The 24889-nt window shown below is 37.2% G+C and overlaps 1 protein-coding gene and 1 long non-coding RNA gene across 2 annotated transcripts in view; one reads left to right on the top strand and one right to left on the bottom strand.

Annotated features, from left to right (window-relative positions):
- The window catches only part of LOC136103960 (potassium voltage-gated channel subfamily KQT member 1-like), a 491583-nt gene that overhangs the window by 63460 nt on the left and 403234 nt on the right, over positions 1-24889 (top strand). The gene's annotated exons all lie outside the window — the stretch shown is intronic.
- LOC139829417 (uncharacterized) lies at positions 98-23248 on the bottom strand. The gene is made up of 3 exons (XR_011741897.1): positions 23072-23248; positions 3067-3164; positions 98-2219 (listed from the first exon to the last, which is right to left on the bottom strand). It is a non-coding gene; the product is annotated as an uncharacterized lncRNA (long non-coding RNA).

The following is a 24889-nucleotide window of genomic DNA, read 5'->3' as shown; positions in this document are numbered from 1 at the left end:
CAAATAATTTAAAACTGTTCAGTAAAGCAAGATGCCTCAAACCAAGGACAATTACATAACAAAAACAGGAGGACACAAATTAAAGGAAGTCTTTGGATTCATGTGGTGTGAACAGCAAAGATCTTTATTAATTTACCAGAGTTAACTCAATTAAGATTTTGGATATATTGTTAATTACATTATTTAAATTATCTCAGAAGTGGATGGACAGCTTCCTCAGATCTTCCCTACCTTTAAACTTTACCCCACATAGAGTCTGAAGGAACAGAAGTAAAACAGGAAAAATATCTTTACTTTTTTACAGCACCCTCTTAAACACTGTACAAATAAATTGTGATAGAAACAGCTGAATATTTTTATGTTATGACAACCAAGAGGTTTTGGTAAGTGTTGTGTGTGGCGTTTGTTTTTTTTTTTTTCCTTCATTTAAAATATTGTGTGTTGCTATAAGTGTCTGTTGTATTTCAACCTAGAAACTGGCTGAATATCACCACTGAGCTAAAATACTGCTTTGTTTGCAGAATTCTTTTAAAATTAAGTTTGTAGTGGAAATGTGGGCATGAAATAGTATTGTTTACTATAAACTGAGTTTTCTTTGGGTGGCTAGTTTTTCCACCTTTGTGCTGATTTCTTTTGTCTGATGGCATTTTGGAAACATGTCCTAGTTCTGGGTCTGCTAAATCTTTAGCTCAAGAGGGGATTATTTCCTCATAGTTGAGGAGTTATGTTCCATGCCTAGAGCCATGCAAAGCCTTGCCAAGTTAACTGAGGTATACAAAGACACTGGCCCTGGTCAAAAGTATGTTATGTAGTGCTTTGACTTATGTTTTCATCTGTGTTTGATATACAGCATTCATGTTCAAGTGTAAAATTGCTATTCTTTCGTGACATTGAAGCTGTCACACAATTGCAGCCTGCAGAAAGAATGGCTGTGGTCTTGACATGATGGTTTCTTTAATAAAAAAATACTTGAAATATTTTTGCCCCCAGAGGGAATATGTAGCATCTTCTGTATTGAACAGAATCGAAGGTAGGAGTTTCACTGGATTGCTCTGACTTGAGTTGCCATATTCTATTGTCAATGCAACCAATGTCATCCATGCTAGGGCAGTCTGTTAAATGTGGAATAGCAGGGAGCTGAGAGCTATGGCATATTGAGGCACATCTGTGAGGACTGGGAGCATCTGGCTCACACGGGGATTTAGAAAGACCTTCAAGCCTTTACTTCCCGCATCTGATGGCCATGAACTTCTGTTGTGGGAGAAAAAGTTTCTTTCTTCCACTGATGGAGGTTTTCATTGCTCCTCATGTTCTTCCTTACATTTTATAATCTTGTATAAATGTTACATCTGTCACCTTGAGGTCAGAATGCTTTTCAGCAATGGTGGTATTTTAATTGTTTGGCATTTTCAGTGCTTTTATAGGGTTCTGGGAAAGGGAGGGGACCAAGGGTGTGATTTATAAATAAATTTGCTACTTTAACTACGTGCCTCTTAACAGAATACTATGTTCATTCTCAGCATGTTTATTAGAGCTGTGCAGCTTCCTTTGCTGACTATGTAATAGATTTTGGTATTGCAATATCAGTCAGTGATGGACAGAAGAAGCAAAGTGTTGCGTAGCTTTGAACAATGCTAAAGAGAGTTGTTGAGGACTGTCGTCTGTACTTAGGACTCTGCCAGCACATTTATTCATTTAAGCTACATTCCTTAAATTTTCATAGTCTGAGCAAAGCTCTATGCATCAGAGGGAAGAGATTGGAAAGCCTTTATCTTTTTCTGCCTGGCAGCTTGGTAACAGAGGAAAATGAAATATATTTTTTCCGCTTTTTTCTGAGAATGTTTTCTGGTTGTACTTTTATTATAGCTGGTCTAATTTATTCTTGTTCTGAGACACAGCCACGCATATTATTCCCTTACCAATTAACTTTTATCTATTTTTCATTTTCTTTCACGTTTTGACTTAGCCAGTGTTAGGGGTAAGTCACACTTAATTTGATTTTCTGATTTATTCCTTCTGTTGCAAAGCTTCCAGGAATGTAGTTGGCTAACTCGATTGCTCAATTGACTGAACATTCTTGACACCTCTCAAAAGGTTAAAGCTGATTTCTCTCAGTGAAGTTCTCCTTGCCAGAATTAATAGGCTTCTGTTCTTGGGAAGTGGAAGTGCTAGGCTTCAAGCCTGTAAATGGGGGTATTTTTTTTTTCTCTTTTTAAAAGCTGAAAGCAGAAAAGACAGAGAAAATAATAAAAATAAAGCATTTAAAGGACCATGCCAGTGTCTATTTCAGTGTTACTGTAGTGGAATATTTTATTCGTTGGTTATTGGGGTGGATACTTTACAGATGATGGGAAACTTCAAGGTTGAGTTAAATCACTTTTATAGCCCTGACCTAGGAGGAGCAGAGCTGTTGCTTTAAAACAGCTCTTCTGGTCTGCTGTTCCAGTCAGATGTGAGAGACCATGGGGAGACCTAAAACAAATGCCTGGCAAGTGCTGGTGACAGAATAACAGTTCCACTAAGAAAATTCCTTGTTCTGGGCAGAAATAGGCTGGAATTAAGTTAAAATTTCCTTGACAAAGGAGAGACTTACTGTAATTTGGGAATTGCACTCTGTGAGTACACCTTTTTGTATGAACATAAGGTTCTTCTTAAGATATCCTGTACAGTATCCATGTCCACCCAGCATTCTCTTGGCTTGCTGAAAACTTGCATAGGAGGCATATCTTTCAAAGCTAGGCAAAAATGCTTTTCTCATTTACGTGAAGAAGGATTGAGAAAAGGAAAAGCTTCTAAAGCCTATAGATATGATCAGTATTAAGTTTTCTGAGATACTTGTGTATGTGTAATAAAAATCATGTACTGGATAGTGCATAATGTAGAAACTAAAACTTTACATACTCTAAATGGTGGAATCTCGAAACAAACACTTGATAACCGAAAAGGAAAACAGTTCCTTAGTTCTGCACCATGCATTCCTGTAGTGATTTTAAATCATCAGTGACTTCATCTTCACCCGAAATTATAGCCATAAATGTTCTCTGTAGTCTTGAAACTGATCTTTACCTGTACTTCTGTCAACCATTGTGTACATACTGCCCTGCAGCAGGGTCTGTTATCAGGATGACAAGAAAGGTATGAACTCTTCGGCATCCTTGATGTTCCTGTAAAATTTAAAGAAGGCACTTAAGTATCAAGGTGACAGTTAGCTATGATAGCAAGAGGCAGTGGCAGATCACGAAGACTGATCCAAATAGAAGAAAAACAACACTTGAGTGTAACTGAAATCTTTTATGTGCACTTGAATTCCATCTTCAAATAACAACTATTCACTGCAGTGTGTGCTTGTCAAAATGAACGGAATAGCTGTTTCATAATGCTTTTTATTAGGGAGGAAAAATTACAAAAATGTCTAAGTTTTTGGACCTGGAAGGTCACCCTCCTGGGACATCAGCAGATGGAATGTATTAATCTCTGTCAGTTATTGTAGGTTGTATACACAACTCATTATTGTAAAATTCATCAAAGTCACAAGACTCTCATGGTGATAAACTTCTGCTGGGGCAAAACCAAAATTCCCTATTCATCACAATTATTTTCTGTTTGCTTTTTGGAGTGTCTTGAATACTGACATGTTCTTCCCCACCTCCTTCACCCCTCCCTCCCCCAATTTAAAGCAAACCTGTGCAAGACTAACCTTTCACTAGAAGGGTGGAGGCAACTGTCTTTTCTGATGACCCCCCAGAATATCTTTGTAAGCCCTCTTACATAAAGTGTGCAATAGTGTTAACGTTGATTTATTCTGTCTATAATGTTAGTTTGGATTCTGACATTCCACAATTCACCTATCAAGTAATGGGCTGGTTGTTCTGGAAACCAGTTGCATTTCCATGGGGTAAAAAGGGCTGCTTTCCCTCAGTGCTGTAGATAGATTACAATCTACAGTATATAGAAAGAAGCAAACATTTTACATGAAGTAGATTCATAGATTCCAGTGCTGACAAGCTGAGTGAAAGGTGAGAAAAAACATGTGGCTAAAATGAACAGAAAAAAGCAAACACCAAAGCTTTGGAGGGTCTGCATAACTGTCAGTAAGTCAGAAAAGCATAAATATGAAGATACGTTCCAAATTAGCAAATGAAAGTATCCAGATACCATGCTTCTGAAAGATGTAATGCTCTTAAGAAGGTGAGTTTAGCAAATGTTGGTGGTTTTGCAGTAAGAACCTATATTCATCATAGGGCTATTTAGCTTCTAAAATTATTAGTCAGTTCAGGACTTGTAGGTACTTATGGTACTTGACTGTGAGTAAGACTCATGGAAACATACTTATATGCCTCTACCAGAAAGTTTTAAGTCTCTGCTGTTTCAGCCCCAGCTGTCCTGAGCAAGGACTTTCAGTGAATTCTGTGGTTTATCTTGCATGACCAAAGTGGATGGTAAAATTGGGGGTGGGAGATGGATGCTGAGAGGAAGAGGACAGCTGCCTCTGCCAAACTCACTCTTAGTTCTGATTGAATCTGGCAGCTTTTGAGGCTTAATTTGTGTGTGTGTGTGCTGTGTGTGTTTTGTTTTGTTTTTTTTTTTTTATGTTGTTGTGGTGGTTTTTGTTTGTTTGTGTCTGTTTGGTTTTGTTCTGCATTTATTCAACTCCCTATTCTGTCTGATTTAAGACCAGAGTTTAGATCACCAATCACACCAGACTTGAGCAGGGACTTTGTATCAGATGGTCCCAGAGACTGTGAGAGTATGAAGTGAGAGAAAGTATTTGCAGCTCCCTCTAACTTTTTCTGATTAGTATTATCAATAAAACAGAGTTTAGACTTTTTTTTATTGAGAAAACATTTTTGCTTCTTCAGTGACAGCACATTTAGATGAGACTTCATTTAGTTGGAAATGTTCCAAATAAATTCAGTTGTGATTAAGACTGAATTTAGCTATTCAGTAGCAAAAGAAAGTTTGTCTGCATGGTAAGGAGACTTTATGATGAAATTGGCATAAGAAAAGCACATGGTGAGTGACAACTTTGTGCTGTAGAGTTTAAAAAACAAAACAAAAATGAACAACAGAAATCCTGTCTGCCATGGACTAGTGACAGTGGAGGTTTTGATCAAGTTGATTATTACAACTGGGGAAAAAAAAAGACACTGTCAGCACAGCAGTGGGGAAAAATAATATTTATGAGTTTCAAAAGAGGTCATACCCCAGAACAGGATGTTTTCTTGGTAAAAATTAATATTGCAGATAACTGTTAAAACCTTACGAAGTGTAGAAAGTTAGAGAAGCAAACTGTACTTATGAATCAACATGTTGCTTAATAATAAAAGAAAAATGCTTCTTTAAAGACAGATTAAATAGACCTGATGAATTGGTGTGTTTTGGGGTAAGCTATTTCACAGCACTGATGTGGTCCTGATTATTTTTGCTCTGAGATCCAGAATTTACATCATGATAGTCTTACTGTGTAATTTTCCTGGTGAGAGAAGGAAGAAAAATCCAAGACCCTGTCACAGAGATGCCAAGGGAGAATTCAACTGTTCATGATAAAACCAGGAAATCACTTTTTCTTTCATTATGTTTAAGCAACCAACAAAATCTTCTCATAATACAGGACCTTGTGGGTTTTTCCCAACATCTGTGTCTGAAGGAATGCATTGGAAAAAACTTATTATTCAGCTAGGTTTTCAGGAGTCTTGGTACAGAAGATGGAGACCCAAAGTAGAGACTGTTCTACTTTCGAGTTGTACTGTTAGATGTTTAAAAATATGAAAGGTGTGTTGAAGAGTAACTAACATTATGGACTTGGCCAGCCTTGGGAAGAAGAAAGAAGTGAAACAGTTATTGGACCTTAAGAATGGAAACTTAGAGTTAATAGATAACACATGGTAGGAACTAAGACTAAGAAGTGTTAAGCTAAAAGTTGTCTTTATAAGAAAGAGGAAGCACATGTTATAAAAGCAAAACTAAAATTTAATGCTAGTATAGCTGAAATCTTCAAATCTAATTGCTGTTTGTCCAGATCTAATTGTAACAGAAAGAAAGAGGTAAAAATACAGTTTAAATTGTAAAAAGTACTTTTAAATTTCTGCCTGTTTTCCTGGCACTTATGCTTATCCTTCTACTGCTTCTCTGGGTCCTAATGTTTTATGTGCTGTATGGGGAAAAGGGGAAGTGTTACAGTGAGTTGCTGGAATCTGGTGTCCTTCACAAGGAGAAATATGACATTTTTGATGATAGTTTCTTCTTCCTTCCCCAGGAGCCACTTATGTTTCCTAATGCACTTTTACATATTTCTTCATTGGTGTGCAGCTCCAGGTTTTGGCTGAATTTACCTCATATATTCACCTTTATGTATGTAAGATATTTCTTTATTGTCTGTTAGCCTTAAAATCATTTTTATCCTGCTCCAGGAAGATGTGATGTGTGTTTGTTTTTTGGTGTTTTGTTTTGTGTGTGGTTTTTTTTTTTTTAGTTTTGTTTTTTCTTTTTTAAACTGAGCATTAATGAATTGTTTATAGCTGTGGGATCTTCAGTGCCAAAGCTGTGCCCCATCTCTTATCTCATGCATGTACTCCTTTATGCTGCATTCTGTGTTTCTACTTCTCAAGGCCTCTGACATTCTACCAAGCCTGTATTTCTATAAACAATATCATTATTTGGTTGTAAATATCTCATTCTACTAGAATAACTGCTGTAGATATGAAACTATGGTTGTCGAACGCAAAGATAAACAGAAGTAAACCAAGTCAGATAGGGACACCTGGTCAATTAGAAAAACTGTTGTCACAGTTGAATCACTTAATGTCAGATCAAGAAAAGTTTGAACAAAGCAGGTCCGATGAGCCTCATTCCTTGGGTCTTGCAAATGCAGTACAAAGCTGAGGTCCAGTTCCTAGTGCTAATATGGGACAACACAGAAGAATTCAGGAGACATAGAAGCTGCTTAGGGAATTCATACGAATATACCAAGCTGTCACTTTTCCAAAATGTAGAAAAGACAGGAACAATCTGGGTAAAAATGTGACCTTTTTTAATTAGCTGGACTTGAGATGAATATCTATGCAGAGTGGAAATTAGGCCCAATTATTAAACATAAAATGTAAAGAAAGTAATGATGTCACAAAATAGTTAATGCCTCTTTCTTTTCACTGGAAAGTGAAACTGGATTTGCTACAATTGACACTACAGTTCATGTCACTTGGTATTATTTGGGTAATGATTCAGTGAGCAGCAAATAGAGTCAGAGCAGAAGAGGTAATTAGGAATGATACATTGAAGTCAGGTTGCTTTTAGTTTTCTGGCCTTGCAAAGCAAGTCACTGAGGAGTAAGGGACTGACTGGAAACAACCTGAGAAGCCACTAACAGGACTAGCAGGAGGCTGGAGAGATGCATGGGTCTACAATAAAAGGGCACACAATGCATGCTTTAAAAGAGATGGGAGGAGGAATTTCCATTTCTAGGAAAGTCTGTTTCCTAGAAGACTTATGAAGTAATCAAACTGTTTGTAGAAAACAGACAATAGGAAGGAAATAAGAAACAGCATGAATTGGTCAAGAGCAATCACATCAGATCATGCAGGGTGCTTTTCTGTGATGTGACAATGTGTTACGTATAGAAGAGAGAGGCAGAAGACAGTTTACATACTGTTTTCAGTCACTCTTTCCTGTCTTACATGTGATAAACAAAGAATCTGAATGATGGCCTAGAAAATTAGCTTGGGTTGCTGTAAGGGGGATGAAAACTTGTTGAAATATGATTGTTTACAAAATAGTTACCAGTTGTTCATTATTTAAACGAGAAATGCATTTAGAGAGATTTCTGAGCTTGGTGCGATCAAATAAGCCCATCATTTGGTCAGATATTGCAATAGAGTGGAATTTTTATTCAATGTGCATTTGGTATTAACTAAAAAGTGTCTGAGAGCCCTTTGGAAGGCAGCCTGTGGACCTATGAGCCTCCCAAAGAGGCAGCAACGCTCATGCAATTGGATTCTGTCTCCTGTTCCCCTGCTAATCCTGTATCTGTCTAATTCTCTGCAGTGACCTGTGCCCACACTTTTGATATCAAGTACGAAGGCAGCTGCTTGACCTGATCTCTGGTATATTAACCAGCTGTTCATGGTACATGGTGCCACAGTGTGGGAAAGATAAGCCCCTCACTGCATAGCACTGGGGGATGCATTGAACTCAAATGAACCCTTGTAGGCAGAGCCTTTTCTAGTACAGCACTGCAGCACCGTCCTTCTAGAGCTTGTATGATCCAAATTATTTTGACGAAGTCAGACCTACCTTTGAGAGAGGAGGGGGAAAAAAAATAGGCAATTTAGAATTTAAGGTTTCCCTTTTTATGGAGGGCTTGAACTCTGGTTAAGACCACAGTTTTCTAATTCCTTTCTAACTAGTCAAAACTTCATATTAGGAATCATAATGTAGATTGTTAACCAGGGAATGGGAAACTACCAAATAAATGGGGGTTGCCTGGGGAAACAGTCTATGAACTGTACCTTTAAATGCACAAATAAGCATATCCTATATAATGTGGATTTTTTCTCCACACTGCTATTTTACAATCTCATCTTTTTGTTAAATGTTCCAGTGGGGTAGCAACAGTCTTGCTCCAGCACAGCCCAGAATACAGATAATTTGGTCTAACATGCCAAAGACAAAACTCCAAACAACAGTAATTCAATTTCAGAATGCAAGGTATATCTGCATACAATCCAGTGTAAAAGAAAAGAGAAGTGGGGGAGGGAAACTTCACCAGCACTTAGGCCACTGGAAGTCTAGTGCTGTAGTCTGAGAATTTCCATTGCTGTTCACTATTGACTGTATGGAAGTGAAGGCCTTTTAGAGCCACCTCAGAGCCATCTCACTGAAAGCTACTTCATCTTATAAAAGAGAATAAGGGAAACTTTTGCCCTTCATTTTTGTTTGTGTCTACTGCTTTTTGTGTGGTTTTTTTTTTTTTTTTTTAAAGCCAAGGCTTGTCAGCCTTTGCCTCAAATGCTTTTCTACAAAAGAAGCAGAAGCAGCTAGAAACGATCAAAACGAGAATGGAAGATCATGACAAAATTCAAGCACGTAGTTGTGGGCTGTTTGACTGCAATGGAAACCCTGTTTTGATGTTGAGGCTGTATGGAAGAGGCTCCTCTCCCTTTGGGAGGGACTGCTGCATGAGTCAGTGTTCCTGGATCCTGTTCCTAGCTCTGTTACTGATTTGCTATGTGACCTTGGGCAGACAATTAACTCACTGTGCTTTGGTTGCGTCATCTGTTAAATGAATATAAGTCTTGTCTCTGTCACAGAGGTATTGTGAGTCTTAATAGTTTATGAAGGGTTTTTAGACTGGCACAGCATTACAGAAGTAAAGAATGCTATTAGTCAATGTGGTATTGAACATAGACCTACTTGTTTGTTTATTGTTAGCATAAACAACAAAGAGTGGTAATCAGGAGTGTCAGGTTTTGCAAGAAGAGAAGCTGGTTTTTGCAGAAAATGTAGCAAATGCTCTGTGGGAAAAATAAGACGTGATTTAATCCAGAATGTAAAACTACTTTTTAGCCACAAAAATTTGTTCTTTCTGATGGAAATGACAAAACATTATTGTAGGAGATCAGGGCACCAGGTTTAATAAAAAAAAAAGCAAGCTTTTTTTGACTAGTTCTACTTATATGGGGGACTATGTGCCAGTAAATATACTTTTCATCCTGAACACGTGGTTTTAGAGGGCTTGAAAAGCATATATTTTACACTATATGTCAGCTGGGAAAGCTGAAAAGATTCCATAATTGGAAGTAAAATAAACTCTAGTTCTTTGATTCTGTGTGTATATACTTGTGTGTCTGTGACAAAATTACTTAAGAAATGGAGAAGAAAAAAAATTAAGTGTTCTCTTTCTTAGGTTTTGCTTCCTGTTTAGACACCTAGCTGTTAGCCACTTTCTAAATGATTTTAGTTTGCTTGATATGGCTCTTTACATAGCATATGTTCTGCAGTCCCATCAAAGATGCTAAGAAAAGAACTCTGAATACAGGGATTATAGTGTACTTTCCAGATTATCTCAGACACAAATCCATGGTAATCTTTACTTTTATTTCTGTGCTTTGAAGATGCTACTCTGCACCACCAGGAATAAGTGCTGTGATGGAAAATCTGGCCTGTCAACTTACCTAAAATATATGCACAAGAAGCTTTTATACCTTTATGTCAGTTTAATCGTATCAGGTGTAAAAGACTCACTATATATCTGAATATAAATAGAAGGAGAGAAGTCTAAGAAATAAAGCTTTGGTTTAACCTCTGTGTATGGTAAAAGCTGACACATTCCAGTCAATGATCTTTGGTTTTTACAAGTGAAGATTTAAGAACCTTTCCAAGAGGGATACAGAGGCAATCGCTGCATTTGAAGTGGTCTTATTTGCTATTATGTAATGAATCTTCAAACTTGATTAATTCTGGATTTATACTTCCTGCATCTCTTGCTGGCTCATTTTCTTTCTGCTGTTCTTATGAGTGCTATGTCTGAGAACATGAAATCAACACACTTTGCTGTCCTGTTTGAAATTGAGTGAGGAACCATTTTGGGGATGCCAGTATTGCACTGAGTTATGATCTAATCTAGTGATGCTTAAACACTTTCCTATTTTACTTCTACTTATTCCAGTAGAAAGTAGTATATACAGCAAGAGTGGACGTGTCTTAGGGATGTGCAGAATCCAGTCATTCCAAAGAGATATGTGGGTTTTTTTATTGTTGTGCTTTTCCCTGTTAATTCTGATCTGCATAGGATACAATAGGCTGGAGGTGAGAAAATTAGTTGTTCTGAAGACTGTCCACAGACTCTGTTAATTATGAAAACCTAGGAAAATGGGTACTGTACCATGTGTCTACCAGTTAAAGGTAGCCACAACTGTAAGAGTATTTTTTGTGACTCTTGCAAAAGAGAAAAGCAGCTGCTTGTCATTTACTTAACCTTGCTTGGGCTAAATTTAATCAGTGGAAAACATCTGGAACTGATTCCCCTTCAGTTTGGAGTATCCAGTAATCTTCTGTGTACATACAACTGGTGCACCTTTAGCATTAGAATACTTGGCTAAACAACCTTTTGCAATATTGTTATCTTTTTGGAAAGAAAAGAGGAAGCAACAGTAATTTCCTAATGAGCAAACATTTGCAATGTTCTGTATAGGTTGCATTGTTCATTGATTTTTGTGCAGCTGTTGTATGAAATCTATTGATCAGAGTTAATATATTTCTAAGTGAGTAAGACTGCTTATTTGTATTGATTAAAACTGGGCCAAATTCTGAACTCTTTAGCATTGCTTGACTATGACAGATGAAACAATTTGACCTTGTTACTTTTTTGATAGAATGTGATGTTGAATTATGAGCAAACTTGGAGGGTGTGAAAAGCTTCTGCCTGTGATCTGAGTGATTTTATTTAAAATTCTTAGTCTTTCTTGCAGAATTGGAATGTTGGACTTTTATGGTGAGCTACTGATACCTGCTTTTCAGCTGACTCTTCCTTTAAATAAAACTGAAGCAGTCACTGAATTGGGTAGTAATACTGGATAGGATGCTAACCATTGTTAAAAAGATACTCAGACATACATGGAGAAATAATTGATGCATTTAAGCAATATTTGATGTGGGTGATACATTTGGAACATACACTCTTTTTTAATATAAATCCTGTTCACTTGCAGGAGAACATTTATATTTAAATGAAACTCTTTGGAAACCATGAGTTGGGAAAAGCTCTTTTTCCTTAGTGTTCTCCTGCAGAGAAATTTACAGTGAATATCCTGGCTGACCTGTCAATAATTTCTATTGGAATTCCTCTGGGGTAAGGCCCATGGGGCAGAGTTGGAGGGAAGAGTGATGTTTTACCTTAGGCATCCCTTCTCTACCTTGCTTCTCTGTTCGGGAGTTCTCTTGCTTTTCCTTCAATGCTAATGTAGGTGAGGTTACAACATGGCATCCTCCTGTCATGTATTATGAAAAAATACAGATTTGATCAGTGCTACTCAACGCAGCAGAAAAGTACCCAGTTTGGAAACATAAAGCAACCTTGCTGGCCTTTTAAATTATGTATTATCTTTGTAACTGGTGTTAAGCACCTTCCAGCAATGTCAAGGGAACAAAAACCTTCCTGGGTTTCCTCTTTTTCGTTCTTGCTATGGTCTGTAGCACGTTGTCTCACCAACAAGAGAGCAGTGTGTAGTTGGCATGGACTTGGAAACTCCTCTGTAAAAGGAGAAGAATTTTTTTTCATCTCAATAAGGTGAATTATGAGGAGAGTATCTGTAATACAATTCTGATAACTAATTCCAGGAATTCTGGCTTGCACACAACCTGGTCCTGAATCTACCTCATGGCTATGTAAAGTGCGACCGTTTTCTGACCCTTTGGATCTGTTTGTGTTCCTTTAAGTATTATGTTATGCTGACTTCTCAGAACTTGATTCTAGTTTTCAAAAAAAGCTCGGGCGGCATAATGCCAGTGTTTGTTGCTAGTGGATTTTTCATTCTGTTTTTAATGGGGTGAATCAGACCACAGCAATGGGATACTCTAGGCCTGGTTGTACTAACTCAATTAAGATCCATTTCAGGTCAGGTTGACCTGAATCTATACTAGATTAATTTGTACTGAGTGAGCCATCATGAAGTAAGTGTGTGCTGGCAGCCTTAGATAGAAGTCTATAAGTTTCTCTTGTTGTTTATTTGAAAAGCCCAGAGTGGCTGCTTTTTCTATAACCTTGTAAAAGAGAGAGAGTGTGTGCACTAGATTTTGGTGTACATGGGGGCCCAGCAGCTTAAGGTTTACAGGCATGAATTTAGGCACCTTGATGAGCAGGATGTATATGTGAAAGTACATGCAAACTTGCTTTAGTATCATAAAATATCATTGTTAAATAGATATTTTTTTTTTTTTTTTCTTGTTGCAGAAATGGTATCTCTGCAAGTTCTGTAGTTGGACTGTTTCTAGTTAGGTAAAATCACATTCATAAGACAGCAGGCTTAATCATATGTCATGAAAGGCATCAGCTTTAGCTGACAGAGATCTACTTGGATAAGACAAGTATCCTCAAAGGGGTAAAGATGTTCTTTGCTAGATAAATAAATGCATTAGTATAGGCCAAACCCAGACATGGACTGGCTAGAGTGGAAACAACTTGGGGGAGAAATACTTCTTGAACCTCTCTTACAAATGGAAAGAAAGGCAATTTAGGTTGCAGTTCACAAAGTCTGCATCGGTAGCAATTTCTAAAAAATAAAATAAAAAAAAAATAATTTGAACAAGTTTGCTGTTTACTATTTTAAAGTATTTAATTCAGAATAAGGGGCTTACTAAGCAGACCTCTGATGCTCTCTTCTTCTAGCTCCTTCATCTCCATATTTCCTCTCTCCTGCATTGAAGAGACCTTAGCGTGTTCCTGATTCATTGGATACAATCACACATACACGATCTTCTCACTCCCTCCTTTCATTTAGATGCTGCTGTGACTGGGTCATGCAGTTCTTCTCTACATGACATGGAACTGTCTGAGACGTTTTTTTCCAATGTTTATCTTGTTATCTTCTCTGCCAACCATCTGAGGCAACTATACTGCAGGGAGATAGGATGCATTAGCTTTGCACATCCTTCCTTGTGAAGTGCAAATGTGTCCCATTTCAAATGTTGAAATATGGAATTTTTCAATGAGACTCCCTCCAAAGGTATTGATGTCTTAGCCATGAAAAAATGAAGTAATTGTTGTAGAAAGGTTCTCTTCAATTTTGGTGATCTCATCACTGAGGTGAGTTGCTCTTGAAACTGAACAACTATTCCAGGGTAAATAATGCTGCTGAATTTTGTCTTCATGCTGCCAGTTTTAATTTAACCTGTTGATCTGCAAGTAACAGAGTATGTTGTGCTGGCTGTCAATCTATAAAGACCTCAGAATCTAACAGGAGAGTTCTGAGGTTTCAGTTGTGAATCCCTTGTAATACCAGATAAGAGTGGTTAGATGAGGGCATAAGAGAAGTCAGTCCTTGTCAAGGAGGTGCTTCTGTGCAATGCTAGCAAAAAAAAAAAATAATGTTATCATAACCTTTGCAAAACCAGAAATGGTCAGTACTTTGAACAAAGCAGGAAGATCTTCCCTTCATTTGTGACTTCAACCTAATTTAATCTGTTCTCAGATGGAAAAAGGATCATATTCAAATCTGGACAGGAGAACACTAAAGCATATGTAACTTGAAAGCCAACTCACAATACATGGGTTTTGGGAAGGTTTTGGGTGGGTCCCCAATGGATAAACATAGTCAATGCTCAGAACAAAGAAGCAACTGCATGAGAGTATTGATGAAAAGGGGAGGAGCGGGAGGGAGATGGGGAACAAGGTGTTATTTGCTCCATACTGGTTTGAAAACAAATCTCCAACAGCCTTGTGTACAACAGTCAGTGGCCTTTATGACACCAAGAGTCTAAAGGGTAGTGGAGATCTTGCGTCTTAATGCTTCATGACTGTAGTAAGAGTTTTCACATTATCTTCTTGAAAGAAGTAATTTGTCTCTTGGGCTATGCCTTTAGTATTTCCAGACTCTGAAATACCTTCCTTTGAAGGTTTATTGGAATAAAATTATTTTTACTTACATCCTATCTTTCTAGGTTTGTGATATGGTGCTGCATCAGTGACATATTTTTCTCTATAGCAATATTAAGAGTCTTTGAGGCCATTGCATGCATTTTTCCATTCACTGCACAGTGCACATTTGGATCTGTGCTAACATCAGTGTAAACAAATTTTGATGTATTCTCAACTCCATGTGAACAAATTTATTGAAAATAAAACCCATCAAGAATTCTTGGATGCCACCTCAGACTTGGAAAGTCCCATAGGTGCAGACCACAAAAGGTTCTTTGTTAAGGTAGCAGTGTATATTTGTCCTGTTCTTGTACATCTGTTCTTCACCTCTGGAGACAATGCAGTGCATAATGCAGTTCTTTGTCCTGATCTGTTGTTATCTGATATTAGGAAAGTCCAGCTTTTTTTTTTTTTATCCTGTTTCAGTGGTTTTTTAAAAGTTCAAACCATTCTAGGATGGTACATCTATGTTTGTGTTTGAATGACCATGGAATCCTGCTCCCTTCCACTTCCTGTTGCCAAAACACATATATGGTGAATCACCCATTTTTGTCCAGATTAAATGGATGAAGCAAGATCTTTATAATTTGAAACTATTGCTGAAAGAGCACTTCAAGTCTTAAACATTATTGAATTAACCTTTATATCTGGTCTTTGCCCAAGGCAAAGGTAGAGGCAGGATCACCTGTTCTATTCTAATCTAGTCTTTGAATGCAACAATTTTTTTTTTTTTAAACAAAACGTCTTCACTTGTCTTTGAAACACAGCCTCCCTATGGTAAGGAGCCAGTAGCCATGCTCAGAATACAGGCTCAAGTCAGGTGGGCTCTTGGCTTGGAGCACAGGTAGAGCAACACAATGCTTTCCCAAAAGGTCCTTCTTAGAACTTGAGCAACAGCAAAGTCTGTGAAATCTGCTGTGAGGAAAACAAAGCTAAAGTGATTTGGGGAGGACCCTTCAAGCTAGTGATGCAACTGTCAAGTATTTTATACTCTTTCAAAAGGAAACAGTATTCCTTGGCTGTCTAATATGTCTTCTAAAACAGTGGTTCTGATGAAAACCTTTGCTAAGGCTGACTTTTTTTTCTTCCCATAGAATAAGTTCAATCTTGAGTAAGTTCTTATTTGAACTACAAATGTATTTGTTAGTTTACATTTTAAAAAAATCAAATTTAAAACTGTCTGTGAAGATTTACTAGCTGAAAAAATTTACCCAAGGGCTCTAACAAAGTTATTCTAGAAACGCTTTTATTACTGTTATCATATGATCCTACTGTGCATTCCAAGAGAGAGGATGGAAGTTGGTAAACACTGTTTGGATTCTTCAACTGAATTAAGAGACTGAGTGTTATTAGAATCTTTCATGCCAAAGAAAACTGAAGGGAATATTCTGCAAGGGTAGTCTATGGTTTGCCTACTAACAAATAACAGAAATTCTTTAGCCGGTCAGTGACAGAAAGAAGATTGTCCTAGTGACACTTGAAGTTTCAGTCCTCTCTACAACGTGTCTGAAATGAGTAGTGATGTTTAGGAAAAAAAAAAAAGCACCTTTTTTTTTTTTTTTTTAGTTAAAAATACTTGTTTGGAAATCAAGACAGTATCATGACAGTATTTTTTTTCCCCCGCTGCCTCTTTTAGGGTTAAACATCTGTAGCTGTGTGTGTGTGTATGTATGTGTGTGTATATATATACATACACATTGACTGTGATAAATCATTAAATTAGTGACAATAATACCGAGAATTGAGCCATGTCACTTTGCATATATCAAAGATGAATTTCTATCTTAGTCATCAGTAAAGTGGCTTAAAGAAGATGGTTGGAAACAAAGCCTTGTGTTGGGACTGATGGTATAAGAAAATATGTATCTGTTGTGATTTGTATAATCCCAGTCAAGTCAACCCCTCAAATTCAGCATTCATCCAGACTTCTATTTGGGGTTGGCAGAATCTGCAGCCAGTTCATAATGGACTGAGCATTGTATTCGGCAATCTTGGCACTAGCAATGATATCTGTTTTCTGCTTTTCGGGGCTTTGTTGCCCATCTCTTCAAAAATAATGCTCTTTGCTCCATGCAAATGTGTTTTATGGGTAGAGCGGATCAGTCGCGCTGAAGTGCAAGGGGTGCTTTAGAGTGAGATTTTTTTTCTTCTTTTTCATGCTCTTGCACACAGGTCCTTTGGTGGAGGGAAAGGCAAGACATATGGTAGTGCTGTATGTCTCATCATGTCTGTCAATGTGCTTTAGGTCTCTGACTGAGGCCATGTGTCAACTTGGAGCTGTATCTCAGTTATAAACATCATTGTTTGCTAGTCATGTACAATTTTTGGTTGTTGTTGGGAGTGCAGAATACTAACTATGCTCGGTCTTCTAAAGCTAAATATTAATTTGAGTCTCAAAAAACTAGATAAAAGTCATGTTCTATCTGTAGCAGCAAAAGCTCAGAAATTTCTTAATAATTAAAACAAATTTAAGAGGAACTTGAAAAAAAATCCAAATATTTCCTAATGAGAATTCTGAATAAACAATATGAGAAAGTTAGAGTGTAGCATTAGTAGTGAATGCACGTACTGATTGAGCTCTGAAGTACTGGGTTGAAGACACCATGAATTAAACTTTAAATAAAATGCAATGAATGGGCTTGCAGCATTTTGAGGAAGATAAGTTATTATGGGGGTGTGTTGTGCTAATAAGATGTTACAGTTTATATTTGATGATCTGAAGACCTGTCAGTCAAAATTCTTGTGGTATTGGGTTCACATAACAGTGGCTATTTTGAATTCCTTTTTTAATAGTTGTAATTTAGACTTTTACTCAAATTACTGCCTTACCCAAAATATCTTCACATTCCACATTTAGCAAATAAATATTCAGAGTAAATGTATTTGAAATAGGAAGGGAACACTCTTAAAACATTATTTCTTTTTACCTGTAATACACAAGATAATAACAGCTGGAGCTTCAGGTAGGAATAGTTTTGATTTAGTGCAGTCAATAGCTACAGATTATCTTGCTCAACTTGCTTTGTGTTTTAGGACAAATATGGTAACTATTTCCTCTAGTATTAAGGTTCACTTTCACTTACAGCATTTTAGCCGTCAGTGCTCTATGAATTCAGGATTAACTGCTAGTCAGTGTGAAATTATTCTACAAGGATTAAATTGTGTGATGCAAAGAGCTGCATTAGACCACTAAATAAATGTGATGTATTTCACTGTAATTACAGGAACTGTGTTTTGTGTTCTTGAGTCAAAACATTGATAACAATTCAGAGGATGTTTCTAATTTTACTGTCATTGCAATTTGTATGCTTTGACCATTAACAGTCTTGAAACATTAAAACATTTTCAGACTGGTTTATTTTCTTTACTAACCACTCTAAAACTGGACTTCCTTTTTAAAATAAACATTTTTACTATAATGGCAGTTCTGAATCCTATAATGGCAAGTAACTCTATATATTTATATTACATGATACATTCCCTATGTGTAATTCTAAGAGTTTGTATGTGTTAAGAGCTCTCCCTGCAGAGCTAACAAGCTGCCAAATTACATTTCACTGGCCATTAATTGTTTCATTTTAAGGTCAAGTTCTTCTTGACCTTCAAAAAATAATAAAAAGTCAAGCAGTGGAGAAGTATCACTTTCAAAGTTATTTTTGTCTTATTTTTCTTGCTCGTTCTTACTGTATGTTTTGTTCTTCAGAATAACTGATCCTAACAGTCAAGCACTACTACTCTCAAAAAGTCAAATGCATTAGTATTGGTGACTTCAATTTATTCGCGGAGAACTGATCTCTGAACATATTCACAAGCTGTTGACGGTATCTCCAACTTTGAAATATGTGCTCACAATACCTGTAGGTACATGGATTGTGTCAGATTAGCAAAATAGACAAAATAAGGCTTCACTTAAGAGAAAAAGAGATTTTTCAAAGTTGCGATGGGCTTAAATGCTTTGCTGTAGAATATTGAGAAACTGTTTTCTTCATATCATTTTAATACCATTTGTCTTGTTAGATTCTTTCCCTAAGGTGTCAAGTTTCCATTCCTCCTGGACTGGTTGTGGCAGCATTTGGGCCTAGTATGCAAAAAAAAAGTAGCTCACTGCTGACAATATATGTCAGCAACTTAATCTGTGCTGTTTTGGCCACCAAGTGTTAACAGTGAATGTAAACTACTGTGGCAGAATTAGAATTATTTTGCAGAAAGATGTGACTGCAGATTTGCCTAGTTATTGAAATATTTAATGCAAGACTACATAGTATTAAGCTAGTAAACCTGCAAAGGAAAGATATATAGGGATTTCTCACTGACCATTATGTTGAATTGGTAACATAAGCATATTGAAATATGTCTTGAGACTGATTTTTTGCTAGGAGATGAGGTACCTGCTGTCCTTGTTTGAAGAAGGATATACTTGAAGGCTGGGAAGTCTTTAGGTAAAATAGATAGGTAGATGCTTTGCTTTGGACAAATGTTCTTTTTTTCTATTGATGTCACTTAATGATTTTTTTTTCCTGCTGTCACAATCCTCCTGCTATTGCCATGTGACACAACATAATAGCTCAACTGTATCTTCTGTGCAATTCACTCTGTGTGTTTCTCTGAAAGCTCCTCTTCTTCAACGAACCAGGAAAATCTGTTTTCCAATCTCTGCCAGACCTTACCACTTCTTACCATTCATATCAACTGCATATATTTGACTAAATTTGGAATCCTGCATTTTTTGTGTTTAGGAAAAATAGCTTTCGTAAGAATAAAGGTGCTACTTTTTTTAGAAATAGAGCCCAGGAGAGAAATGTTGAAACAAAGTTGTTAATATTCACTTCTGTATCCACACAGAAACCTGGGGAGAGCTAGAAACCTGAGATACACTGTGTATCTTACAGAATCACAGAATCATTTTTGTTGGAAGAGACCGTTAAGATTGAGTCCAACCATAACCTAACTCTAGCACTAAACTGTGTCCTAAGAAGCTCATCTATGTGTCTTTTAAACACTTCCAGGGATGGTGAGTCAACCACTTCCCTGAGCAGCCTTTTTCATTGTCTCCTTTCAGGTAGCTGTAGAGAGCGACAAGGTCTTCCCTCAGCCTCCTTTTCTCCAGGCTAAACAGCTCCAGTCCTCTATGGCCTTCTGTCCTCCATCTTACTGAGCCAAACATACTAAAAGACCCCAAAGACAAGGAAGACAGAGAAAAAGAAGGCCTATAACTGAACCCTACAGGAGTTTCTTGGTTTTCAACCCAAATAATGTATAGAAGTCTCCCATCTTTTGAGATGTTGATCAACAGCTGAACATGAGCCAGCAGTGTGCCCAGGTGGCCAAAACCATTCTGGCGTGCATCAAGAACAATGTGGCTGACAGGACTAGGGAAGCGATTGTCCGCCTGTACTCCTTGATGGTGAGGTTCCATCTCAAATCCTGTGTTCAGTTTTGGGCCCCTCACTACAAGAAAGACATTGAGATGCTGGAGAGAGTTCAGAGAAGGGCAACAAAGCTGATTGAAGGGTCTGGAGCACAAGTCTGATAGGGAGCAGCTGAGGGACCTGTGGTGGTTTAACCTGGAGAAAAGGAGGCTGAGGGGAGACCTTGTCACTCTCTATAGCTACCTGAAAGGAGGTTGTAGCGTGGAGGGTGTTGGTCTCTTCTCCTGAGTATCAAGTAACAGGACAAGAGGAAATGGCCTGAAGTTGCACCAGGGGAGGTTCAGATTGGCTATTAGGAAAAGTTTCTTCACAGAAAGGGTTGTGAAGCACTGGAACAGGCTGCCCAGGGAAGTGGTTGGGTCACTATGCCTGGAGATGTTTAAAAGACATGTAGATGAGGTTCTTCGGGACATGGTTTAGTGCCAGAGTTAGTTTAAGGGTTGGACTTAATGAGCTTGAGGGTCTTTTCCATTATAAATTATTCTATCTGAGCAGATAGTGAGTGGCATCAGCACTACATGATTCTCTGCTATGCTCCATTAATCTCTGATTGTCTTCTGACAGGTCATATCTGTGCATGAGGAGGTACTTGCAACTCTTTGTGCAATTGGTCCCTGATGACTTTTCTGAATCTATCAACAAAGGTGCTTGTCAGTTAATGCCAAACATTACACTGGTTCAGCAGTATGGACGCTTACTCCTTCTGCAATTTATTTCACACGAAATACTTAGCTAAACATTCCAAGCCAATACACTTCATTTAAAGCAGACAAGTTAATTTCTTGCTAAATGTTCTTTTTATTAAGTTGACTTATAGTAATGATGCTGTAGAAAACTTTTGATGTGCGGGTTTTTCTGGGTGTGAATGTGTTGCATCCCTCTTATTTGCTGGGTCTTACAAGGATTTTCAGACAGTTGCATAGGTTAACAGCATCTTTATATGCATTCTAAAGTATGTTCCATTGTTTACTCACTGCATGTCTTCTAGTACTACATGCCTTTGTGACTTTGGATTGTGTGTTGGTATTCATTTACATCTCCATGCTCTCCCATTAGACATGTAATGAGTGATTATGGTTCCATGGGGTGTAAGTCAGTATGTAATTTGGCCTGCAGGCTTATCTAAACAAAAGAATGTACAACAAATAAAGTCAGCATTAGTGCACTTTGAGTGCTGATTGTTTCAAATCAGATACACAGGAAACCAGATGTTGACGTTTATCTAAAACACTTGCAGCCAAACATGTAACTAAGTACAGCAGCAATAGTGCTGGTACTTTTTGCATATAGCTGGCAATAAGTTTGCAGCAAATACTAACTTATTCTTATTCCTCAATTTGTCGTTTTCAGATGTTCTTTTATTTCTGTTCAGCTAGCAGACTACTGTTTAATTCATTGAGGTCTGATTCTGAAGATCTTCTGGCAACAAAACCAAATACAGGGAGAATGTACAAGAATTGCAACATCACCCATGTCTCTAAAGACAATGAATTTAGATGCATAAAAATTAGGTACATGAAGTGGCCTGGCTTTTTAAACTGTACTGGGCGCTTGTGGCTTTCAGAATTGTGTATGGGACAATCTGATTACTTGACGTTTGCAGATGGCTTATATTTGAGTACCTGGTTAGGATTTAAAATCATAGCTTCAGATGCACAGTATTTTCAAACGTTTTTACAGAAAACTAAACCAAAAATAACTCTGTCTTATTTAGGCTAGTATTGAGTACACTCCTGACACTTTAGTTTCTGCTCTGGTGTGGGGATTGGACTAGATGATCTTCCGAGGTCCCTTTTAATCCCTAACATTCTGTGATTCTGTGAATTGTAATGTAGAAAAGCTCTCATAATATAACTGATAAAGAAGTTATTCAGTCTATGCCAATGATATGTTTTGGCGTTCTCTGAACATGACTGTTCAGATGAGCTTGAATACCATTTAGCTGCTGAGGTGAATAATAATAGTAAATTGAAGAGGCTTTTAAAGGCAGGCTGGTGGTCAGATGTCAGATGCTTATGGATGCCTTGGCTTTCATAAACCACTGATTTTCCTTTTTTGACAGAGGAAACTAAGGATTTAGAAATGTTTCAGTCTAGGCTGCAAACCAGTTTGCATTTATATAGCTTTAAAAATACTGCATTTCAGCCAGTAAGTTGATACAAGCTCCTGCCAGAAGAAAAAAAGACATGAAATAATGCTGTTGTCTCACAGGTAGTTTTTTCCTGTGCATAAAGGAAGCACAGTCATCCCATGGATTTTCTGTCAAGGTGCAGCCTTACGTGTAAAATCAAGCAAATAATATGTTTGCTCCACAGACATTTATTACACTGAGTAGTGGAGCCTGGTGTTACGAGAGAGTGTGTTGAAATTTGAAATTTGATTTGAAAGTCAGCAAGCAGTCAACTTGATAGTGTCAACTTTTAGGCGGGATTGATCCCACCTACCTTACTCATCAAATCAAGGTATGTGCATTATAAGTATAATGCCATTGTCTGAGATAGGACTGGCAATAATTCTTCAGAAATGCTTTCTTTTCTCTTTCTCCATTGACTGCAGAGAAAACAGGGGTTTTTGGCTTAGATTGGTCATTCCCACTCTGTGACACAAAATTAGGAGGTTTTTTTTTTTTTTTTTTGAGTGCTGTGTTCCCCATAGTGCATATTGTGGACATACAGTCTTTTAAAATGTTAATTCCTATACAAATAGTTTAATAAAAAAAATGAAATGTTCTATCTATGAAGCGTGCAGAGAAGATTTTTTTTTTTTCAAGTGCATACGGAATTTATGAAACATTACTGAATGTCTCTGGTAGTGGAAAATTGGCTCTAAGCACCTTTAAAAAAAATCTAGTCAATTGCTCTCACTGTGAATAAGCTGATAAACAGTGGCACTGAAGGAACTGACTGGAATTTACTTTTGCTCTCTTAAGCCTGCTTTTTATAACATTCTGTTTTAAAAACAGCCAACTAAACAAGCAAAAATCCCAGACAAACAGAAAAGCCCCCACCCTTACCTTCGTCTGGTAGAGGAGACCTTATCCTCATCAGTGTTCCCCACATGTTAATCTTTTTACTGCTGATTGAAGACTGATTGAACTCTGACTCTTTCTGTCCTGTCTGGCCCTTCTCCAGCCCTGCGTTTTCACATGGAGCTCCACAGCTTTCCTGGTCATCCTGACCCATCTGCTCTGTGAGCTCTCCCCTGTCACCAGGTAGTTGGCATTGTCTTCACACATTATATTACTTAATGATTTGAGGAATATATGTTAATATGACAGGAACTGTTTTATCTTAAACTGTCTCAAATTTACTGTCCATTTCTAGCTATGTGCCTGTGTTTTCCCAGTTTAATTTGCCAAATATCTCCTTTCATTCAAGTTCTTTTGGTGTTTGTATTCCTAGGAGCAGCATCTGCAGGTACCCCTCTATATAATGTAAGCAGCCACTGAAATTCTCTGTAGACTTTTGTAAAGTAGACTGTGTGAGAAGGGCATGTTATTATCTTTACATTTCTGTTGTTGTAGGGTGGTTTTTTTGAGTATGAAAAAATTCCTAATAAAAACAGTAAGTTGGAATTATTTTCAATACAAGAGACTTGTTTTCTTTTTTTTCTTCACCTTCTTTGTCTGAGAAGAGAGTAGTGCAAAACCTTCCTGGTTATTTTGTCCTGATATTGGAAAGCATTGCTTGTTTGAGGATGAATGTGGTAATGTGTAATCATACTTTCTACTTCAGTTGTAAATTTGGAGTTCACTTTTTCCCCATACTCTAAAGACAGAAGTTTGTGTAATATAGATAAGGAATCTAAGGACAAATAAAACGAAGCAGCATTACGAAAATATCTCTGGGTTATGTTTGGATGTATTTATTGTAAGTTCTCATCATTTTAGAAACTGACACTGAAGGAAATAAGTAGAGGTACATGAAACATAGCTTTCCTTTTGCTGCTTCACTTAATGGGTTGATTCCTAGGTCTATGGCATTCACTGGTATTTGTACTGTGGTAGACACAATTCTGTGTTTTCAACTTGCTGCTTCCAACTGTTTTTGCTCAGAAAATATTATATGTTTTGCTAACAAATTGCTACGGCTTCTTCATATTTTGAGTAGTAACATGTGGAAAGGAAGGATGACTTCTCTTTCCCCTTGATATTCTTTGCCTCCTTTCCTTGCTACTCTGGAACAACTAGAACTGGGCTTTCATGTCCCTAAAGTCAGTTTGGAAAAGGAAAGCTCATTAAAATAAATATAGAGAGGGAAGATAGAGTTGTTCGGGCTTGAACTGCAGTTGTTATAAAATTACCATATGTAGTAGCTGGACCTTACAACTTTGAGTTTTATTTCTGGAAAACATCGCTGCCTTGTGTTGAATATATTTTAATGCTCCACATTTCCTCAAAATGAAAGAACTATAATGAATGGTTATTATGAGTTACTTCATTGCTCAGAAGCTTATGGCTTCTTGACATTCAAAAAATATTTTTGTTCCTTTTTGTGTGATTTTTGGGAATTTTTATTTATGACTGAACATTGCTGTCTAAATGGGTTTTGGAATTTCACTCAGGGAAACTGACAGTTAACTTCAGAAACTGAGTTGTTTCCATGAAGTGTGCTTCAAACAAGAAGATAACTGCTTATGACTCTGACAGTCTCCTTAAGGACAGAAAATATTTAGAACAGAGAACATGTTACTTGCATTTACATTGCCTTTAATATTTTGATATTTGGACCAGAAGACGTTATTAATGGATTAATATTTTAAAGCAGAAACAGACAGAATTAATGGATGATAAAAGCATAAAGGGATTTAGTATTAAATACCTTTTATTTTT

Source organism: Patagioenas fasciata, chromosome 1, assembly GCF_037038585.1.
Source record: "Patagioenas fasciata isolate bPatFas1 chromosome 1, bPatFas1.hap1, whole genome shotgun sequence".
Classification (NCBI taxonomy): Eukaryota; Metazoa; Chordata; class Aves; order Columbiformes; family Columbidae; genus Patagioenas; species Patagioenas fasciata.
The sequence above is the reverse complement of the archived record's forward strand: the minus strand, read 5'-3'. Positions and strand labels throughout refer to the sequence as shown.